The sequence below is a fragment of the Anguilla anguilla genome, chromosome 4 (genome assembly GCF_013347855.1).
Source record: "Anguilla anguilla isolate fAngAng1 chromosome 4, fAngAng1.pri, whole genome shotgun sequence".
Taxonomy (NCBI): domain Eukaryota; kingdom Metazoa; phylum Chordata; class Actinopteri; order Anguilliformes; family Anguillidae; genus Anguilla; species Anguilla anguilla.
The window spans coordinates 3,326,386-3,335,164 of NC_049204.1; the positions used below are offsets into that span (position 1 = coordinate 3,326,386).

General features: G+C 43.6%; 2 long non-coding RNA genes across 2 annotated transcripts; one reads left to right on the plus strand and one right to left on the minus strand.

Moving 5' to 3' along the window:
- Window positions 1-4,023: 4,023 nt before the first annotated feature.
- On the plus strand, window positions 4,024-8,628 carry LOC118226195. The gene is made up of 3 exons (XR_004764986.1): window positions 4,024-4,259; window positions 7,106-7,238; window positions 8,358-8,628. It is a non-coding gene; the product is annotated as an uncharacterized LOC118226195 (long non-coding RNA).
- Window positions 5,021-7,245, minus strand: LOC118226196. The gene is made up of 2 exons (XR_004764987.1): window positions 6,904-7,245; window positions 5,021-5,500 (listed from the first exon to the last, which is right to left on the minus strand). It is a non-coding gene; the product is annotated as an uncharacterized LOC118226196 (long non-coding RNA).
- Window positions 8,629-8,779: the final 151 nt, after the last annotated feature.

The following is an 8,779-nucleotide window of genomic DNA, read 5'->3' on the forward strand; positions in this document are numbered from 1 at the left end:
CAGAAACAGCCACCAGCACTAAGGCTAGGATACTTAGCTGGAGAGACATTATTCCGTGGCGTGAATGTGACTGTCTGTTAATGTCTGTGTGTTTTTTTACTACTAAAATGGTAGACAAATGGCTTACATCCTCAGTGACCAAAGTACAGACTGCGTAAAAGTGCCCAGAGATTATGTGGCCATATAACAGCTTTTTATTGCCCTGTAAAGGAAGGCATTTCCCAACAAATCTAATCATTGGTTTGTTTTCTCTCTCTCCCTCTTTGGAACACCCGATCATATTCACGGCTGTGTTTATCATTGCAACCACGGCTAAGAGTTTGAGAGAACGCACAGCAGGTGCTCTCATCCGAAACACGTGATTCAAGATGCCACTTTTTGTTTTGCCTCCTTCTGGGTAAATTCCCGTTAATTTTCAAACCAGGTTCTGCAAACAGACAGCTGCAAATAGTGCTTCAGCAACCTTGGGGCATATGTATTGACTAAATGTTCTGTACACAGTAAGTGCGAGGTAATTTATCATAATAACTGTCATTGTTCTATCGTTCACCCATAACCCTTATTGCATCTAAGAACCGTTTTTACAGGTAACATTTTTTATTACCATTATTACCCCAAATTCAAGTAAAATGTGTGTTGTAAATAACACTATAAAGCACACAAATACATTTTAGACAGGACATGACAGAATCTACAAATAAATCAAACTGAATTTATTTTAGTGTTTTTTTCTTTTTGTTTTGTGTGTACACTTAAGATGAGTAGAAATGTACATAGTTTGTGAATATTTTTAGAAAAAAACAACAAAAAGAGTATATATCTGTTCAAGTGTCAGTGTCAATGTCTGTGCCTTTATCCATGTCAGTGGCAGTACTTTCATCTGTGTTTGGGTCTGTGTTTATGTCATATGCCTGTCAGTGGTTTTGCATGCCTCTCTGTTTGTGTCAGTATATATGTCTGTGTGTCAGTGGTTCTGCATGTGTCTCTGTGTCAGTATATGTGTCGGTGTGTGAGTGTCAGTGACTTTACATGCGTCTGTGTTTGTGTCAGCATATGTATCTGTGTGTCAGTTACTCTGCAAGTGTCTTTGTTTGGGTCAGTATATGTGTCTGTGCGCGCGCTTGTGAATGTGCTTCACTCTGGCTGTGGATGTGAGAGGGCCTGTACGTTCTCATGCGTGTTTAAATTATCTTCCCAAAGGCCACCCCGGGCCCAGCTCGGGGTGGGCGTGGCACGGCACAGTCAGGAATGACCCAGATGGGGGACAGTTTGAGGTTGCGGTCTTTCTCCATCTCCTCCTGGATCTGCTCAGCCCTGGCCAGCTCCTCCAGCTCCGGCACGGCCCTGGCCCTGGGGGCGACATAGCTCAGGAGGTAAGAGCGGTTGTCCGGCAGTCGGAGGGTTGCCGGTTCGATCCCCCACCTTGGGCGTGTCGAAGTGTCCCTGAGCAAGACACCTAACCCCTAATTGCTCCCAATGAGTTGATTGGTACCTTGCATGGCAGCCTTTCACCGTTGGTGTGTGAGTGTGGGTGTGTGTGTGTGTGAATGGGTGAATGAGAGGCATCAATTGTAAAGCGCTTCGGATAAAAGCGCTATATACATGCAGTCCATTTACCGTTTGGCCAGCTCCTCCAGCTCCGGCAGGGCCCTGGGGCTCCAGTCGACCCGGAACTTGTCTCTGCATTCCCAGGGGTTCACCACCACCCCCGGGGGCTGCTCCCCAAACAGGCAGTCTGCCGGGAGACAGCAGTGAAACCGTACGCTCAGGTAATATTCGCTCAGGTAAATATCAGGTAATATAATATATAATATAATGTTTGCACGATACGTGGGTCAAATAATTATTCAAAATACCGCATAAATCAGACACCAGTACAAAAACAAAAAAGGCCATAGAGTAGGATACTAGCAGTCAACAAGTAACAATAAATCTATTGTCAATATTCAACATTCAACGTTCTTCTTTCATATGATCGTACGTTTTGGTTTGGTTGAATGTTTCGTGTGAATTCCCAAGGATCTGCAGCAATTTTCCATAATTATTTGACCCACCTCTGCTTTTTTTCTCGTGTGCTTCTGCATGCTGAGCTGTGGATGGGTCATCATCATGTAATTTATAATTTCTTATAAATTTATTAATAACTCCCTCCCACGGCAGTGGAGGCCAATGTTCTATGTTGTTCAAGCAAATTTAGTGACACAGCAGTTGAGTAAAGCTAACCTGTAAAGATTCATTTACGATGGGACAGTCATGGTTATGTATTACCAGGCAGTTTAGCTGGAATAAAGATGAATTAATTTACAACATTAATTATCATTAAAGGTTGTGGGCAGAACACGTGCATGGATATTTCAGCCAATCCATAAAGCAATGAAGACCTACCCGTAATGATTTTTGTTATCTGTTCATGGAAAATACCAAGCATGGTAATCTGCCTGTCTGAAGGTCAAGCAATAAATCCTTCTGGTGGATCTCCTCCAAGAACATTAAATACTTGTGTATTGTGTAAGTGTATTGTTATCCCCTCTATAAAAAAACTTTAAAAGTTGTTTTTACATTTATTTAAGGTGCAACTTTAAGGGCAGCATCCTTAGTGAAATACTGTGGGGGCATAAATGAGGCAGAAATTTGGTTTCATGCATTTTATTAAAGAACGGACTATTATAATTCAGCTGTATTTGATTTTGTAAGGTTATTAGCCACGCCCAACTCAACCCACAAAACCTGATTGAGATCAAAAGACGGGAAGTGATGTGACTGAAGGGGGTCTTTAGAGTGGGGGTAATGGGATGGCAACTACGCAGTGCATTGTGAAAGTAGAAAGAGGCTACACAGCAGTAAAACTACCCAGCACAGGTTTCCAGCGGAAATAACCCAAACCACCCTGGACACAACCTTTTACTGCGCCACTACAAATTTCATTTAAATTTTAATGTTTTTTCCATTACTCGTGTTATCTGTGTGTCATTTGTAAATTGTATATTATACTGCCTATGTCAGTTGTATGTTACACACTGGAAAACAGATTAGCTGTTGGGGTTTTTTTGTCTTCTTACTGCACAATCTACTCAATGTGATCCACTGTGATCTGCCAGAATGCACCAATAAGAGTGGCAGGGTGGGTGGGGGGGATGGGCAGGACTAACGTTACCTGCCAGGTCATGGATCAGGCCCGTGATCAGATGCCTTGTGATGGCGTATAAAGCCAACAAGAGCACCGCCGCTGTGGCCAGGGGCAGGTAAACAACGTGGTTGGGGAGGGTGACGCCATTTGTAGTTCTGCCGGTTTGTAGTTCTCGAAAAATGAGTCCTCCTGAGGGTCCCGGGGCACTCGGTTGGTTTCCATGGCGACGGTCCTCACCCAATAGTCTTCCTTCCCAACCTGTACCTCAAGGTGACGGTGGCATGGTTCTTTGTTGAGGGACAGTGAATTGACATCAATTGTCTGTCTGCTCGCACATAAGGTCTGTGGGGTTAGGAAGCCATGTTAGAGAAAGGTACAGTAAAGTAACTCCCAAGTACTGACACAGGATGCAGTCAGTTGAGCTGCTGGCTGGTGACTGGTTATAGCTGATACAAGCATGTATCTGTATGCTTTTCTGTAAAACCGCACTGGTAAATCACATGTTTTTCAGAGCAGATATTGTTTGATAAATATCAATTCTTATGATTGTTTACCACCGCATAACTGTAAAACAACCATGATAGTCACTGTTTCATATTTAAGTGGAAAGTATTTTGTATTTAGAATATATTATACTTGCATGTTATACACTGATATTGACCTTCACTGAGATAGGAATGTATTAGATTTGGTGTTGCTGCTCTGTCCTCACAACTATAAGACAGACAGATTTCAAGAAAAACAAAAGCAGGGACACGTGCGTTTTTCATACCTGTGGACTCTCTGTGTTCTCTCTTTTCCTGTGGGTGAGAGAGGACAGTAGTCCCCCCCACTCCCTCCCATCCCCCCCCCACTCCCTCCCACCCCCCCCCCCCACCCTTCCCCAGAAGATAATCTGTTCCGTGGCCTTTCAGAAGACGAACCAAAGTTTCTCTCCTGATTCACACCGGCGTCGCTGCCCGTCGCTGACCGTCATCCTGTGGATTTCTCATCCCCGGCGGTAACTCCGCGCGCCGCGGGGGGTTCCGTTTCCGAGTTCGTGAAGTTGCCATGGCGGCGAGGCGGACCCTTAACTCCCAGGGTTCTGGAATAGGAACCCGGCCGAGGCTGAGTGAAGCCCAGGGAGCTCAAGGTCAGGTTCCTGAGCTCCCCCCCCACCCCCCCCCCGGGTTTATCTTAACGGCAGGGGGTGCGTTTTAAGCTCTACGCGATGTCCACCTTCCGCCAGCGGGAGTGAAAAAAAAAACAGATTTTGAATTTAAATAGAGAAGAGGGGTGAGAGAGGGTGCGCAGTAAAGGATTACTTTGTGTCTTTGCTTAATATCGTCGGTTTATGTCATGTGTGTAATTTAGCGAAGCATTAATTTTCTGTGTATTAATAATAATAATAATATTATAATAATAATAATAATAATAATACATTTATTTTATATAGCGCTTTTCAAGAACTCAAATACGCTTAAAATAGCATCTAAATTAATTTATGAGATGCTTTATCCAGAGACAATAAGTAAATAAGTACCTCTCTCTCACACCCCCAATCCCCCCTGCCCAGCCAAATTATATAACATCATTGTGTTAATAATGATACATAATCAGATTTTTTTACATTGTAATGAATCAATATGATAAAGTGCACAGTAAGCTTCTGAAATCCTGGTTTTAATTAAGAGTCCCAGTTTGTAAGAAGCTTAGGGCCTTTTAGGCTAATTTGCCTGCCTCTTTTCATAGGTAACATGATTGTGAACAGGCCCCCAAAAAGACCTTCCTGCTGTTGTTATGAATCGTGTGATCTTCCTGCGTTCACCAGTGCACCTACTGCACCCTTCCCCTCAAACACTCACTGATTAAATAATTAAGTACCAGAATTAAGAAAAGAGATAAGCACAGCAATCAGATAAAATGGAAAGGGATAAATCCCACTCCTTTCTTTATTGCAGCACTGGTAAACCACTTGGTCAGCTTAATTACAAGTACAGATTAATCTACCTCTACTGCACAGTGAAGCAACGCAGCATGTTTGATTAACGCTTATAGTGCAGAAAATGTGTACTGCACAGCCATAAGCTAGCATATTCAGTTCTACTTAACAGCAGTTTCTATTGAAGAATCATCCACAGGAAGATGAAATTCTATGGGAAATTATCTTCGTATTATAACCTCAATATTATATGATATGTTGTTACACCTGGGGGGTATTTCACAAAGCAGGATTACTGAGCTGTGCTGAGCGAAACCCAGAACAGCTCTTTTTTACTTCAGTCCATGTTCCAGATTTGGGGGGTTATTCATTCATCCCTCAAGCTTCTCTTCTTCTAGGTGGGAACATCAATCCCTCCTTCCCATCAGGGAGGACGGGAGCTCAGGCTGGGGCTTAGAGAGAGATGGAGAGAGAGAGAGGGAGGGAGAGAGGGAGAGGGAGGGGGAGAGGGAGAGAGATGGAGAGAGAGAGAGGGAGGGAGAGAGGGAGAGAGGGAGAGAGAGAGAGAGGGAGGGAGAGAGAAAATGTGTAAGATATTAATCTCAGCCTCACACCGATAGTTGTTTCCATACAGTGGTGCCAGACCTGGCTTTGGACATGTCACTTGAAATACTCAAACTCTTTAGTCACCAGTAAAATTCCTGGCATATTACTTAAAGACAAAGATGTAAAAAGAAACATCTATTTTCATCAATTTTTCAGAACAAAATTTCATTTGTTTGTAAGTGTTTGTAGCAGTAACACATTTGATTGAAGACGAGGTAATCAGCAGACATGGTTTTAAATTGTGAACCTCCATTTTAAGTACTTCTCATATTACATTGTATTCTTATGTTTTTGACTCAGGTTTGGTGGTGGCCTTTGCAAGTTAGCACATACAGATACCTCCTCCAAGTGGCAAAAAGAATAGATTATCACAGCTATTTGTGTTTCGTGTTTACACCTGTGTAGTCACCTTTGCACACTGGGAAATTTCAATGGGCCTCTCAAAAATGGAGACTTTGGAACCAGAGAACTATAAATCCCATAGTGCACTGCTTCCACCGTGTTTATAAACAAAGCCCTCTCGAGGAGGAGGTTCCCTGAAAGTCTCTTAATCTGCAGGTAAATCCATGAGCACTTTTCCAGCTGACACTGGATGTCGTCTTTCTGTTGCTAAGTCCACGCTGCGTGACGATGGCGGCTTTGCCTCTCGGGCGATCGAGGACAGTGGGGTTTATGCAACCCACTAATCTCCCAATCAGAGAACGGTCTGTGCCCCACACACTCCGTCAGTGAGCGAGTGAAATCTTCTGAAGTAAGATTTGTTTTTTTCAAGTCAGATTGCAACTGTTCTCATTTTCCGCTTCCATATCTCCCCCCCTCTATCTACCCTGTATTCCCCTATGCCAGAAAACAGTTGACCTGCTCTTCCACAAGTTAATTCTACTGACAAAGAATTACCTGTGGCCTGGCCATTGCACTTCTAATTAATTGCTACTTGCTGGATGTTGGTGATTTGCGAATCTAAGCCTTTTTCTAATTAGCACTCATTATAAGTCACTCTGGATAAGAGCGTTGGCTAAATGCCTAAAATGTAAACATAAAGTTTTTAAGTGAATATGATGTCATTGGCATGACTGCGATCTGTGTTCTTTTGTGCTGCTATTTTATTATCACAACATTTTGCTGATATGGGGTATAACATAGCAATGACCAAAACATGAATATCTACTGTAGTTCTAGTGAACCGAAGAGTCACACACTGATTTTAGGTGGCTCAGGCTTTTCACAGGAAGTAATCATAAGACATTACCTGCTGTCTGGGTGGAGACCATCTTTAACAGAGATGATGGATGCAGAGGATGGAGGAATAAACTACTCCCCAAACAAAATGGTGCTACCTGCCAGCCAGTCCATGACTTTTTAAATGTTTGTTTTAAAAAATGCTTCGCCTCGTGCTAACTCACTAGACCGGGACCACCTCGTCGTGCGGTTTGTCCTCGATCTTCTTGCAGAAGACCTGAGACAAGATGAAGTTCCAGAAGATGATGGTGATGGAGGTGTTGGCGGTTACGATGCCGATCATGATGGGGTGCAGCATGTTGACTGAGTGTGGCTGAACTCTTCCTGGATCGCGCTTTCTGCCTGGTGTGTTCCTGAGCTCTGGGTGCGAGTGGGTGCCCTCTCTTTCTCTCCCTGTCTCTCTTTCTCTTTCTTTCTTTCTCTCTGTCTCTCGCTCTGTCCGTCTAGTTCCAAAACTCCTCTCCTTTCCCCCTGACCCTAATTCTCTCTCTGTCCCGTGAGCAAATCCTGAAGGGTGTCCTCCTCATTCATAATGTTGCTCACACAGTGACTTGGCTTACATAGTTACATGACTGTAAGTCTATAAGATGAGTCATGGATTAGGACACAGTAAACCGTTTAATATTCATTTAGCTGTTAGTCATGAGCTCATCAAAAAAAATAAAATTTTAAGCGTGGACAAAATGCTAATTATCGTAAATGGCTGGGTTAATTACTGGGCTTGTTTTGCTTTTTCCATAAAAGTCTAAACCCGGCTGATGTATAATCAAACGTGTTCACACGTGTTTCTGTATAGGTATATGCCTTTTTATCCTATTAACCATTGAATCTTGCTCTCATACTAAATTTCCACCAAACCAATTATATACTACGTTGCAATGATAGTTTTGCAGACTGTATTGTTTTTTGTTGATATTGTTGTGTCTTTATGTCTATCTCTAATTTTTATTGTTACTCAGTCAGTGGGCCAAATGATTGCAACCTGCCCAGGATGTAAATGAAGATTAGCTTTACCTGCTGTATTTGGGTACGTGACATTCTAAAATTTGACAGACAAAAATTAGCATGAAGTCAGGAAATGGATATAGCCTACTTTTCCCTGCTGTAAAGCCAAACATGAGTCAAAAACAGCCAGAGGTAAAACTCCTGCTCCTGATTTAACTAGAGACGATGTCTCTGGGCTCTCAGAATAAACACATTAGTCATGTAAATGCCGTATAAATTTGAGCTCGAGACGGCATAGCATAATATTTCTTACCTGGAGCTGGGTTGGGAACTCCGGTCAGGAAGCAAGCAGCGGAATACATTGTGCAGAACCTGAAGCGTAAGAACAGCTCCACCTAGTGAGCATCTACTGCAATGGCACTACAAGCCACACACTCTGAACTGAGCCAATACTCTGAAAGTTATAGTTCAGGTGGCTAAGTTAGTTATAATTATAAACGGTTGTGTTCCCTTAAACAGGGTTGTCCTTCGCCTTGGCCTCGGTGCTGATCTTCTTGGAGAAGACCTCGGTGAGGATGAAGGCCCAGTACAAGATGGTGATGGAGGTGTTGGCGGTGACGATGGCGATCATGACCGGGTGCAGCATGTTGGCGGGACGGGGTGCGCTCTCTGCTCTGTCCCGGGGTCGCTGGGCTCCTCCGCTTTTTGGCGTCTGAGTGAGTGCGGGTCCCTCCCTCTCTGGCTCTCCAATAATGAGCCTTTCCTCACCCCTAACACCACCCCGCCCTGCCCCCCCCCCCACCTCCTCCACTTGCTATGATGCTAATTAATTCCCTGTCCCTTACTCCCACTAATCCACACAGGAGGGTCCATCTCATTATTTGTACTCGCGAGCAGTTGAATGAAGGACGGAATCCTGCAGCTCTCAACATTCTGCTGGC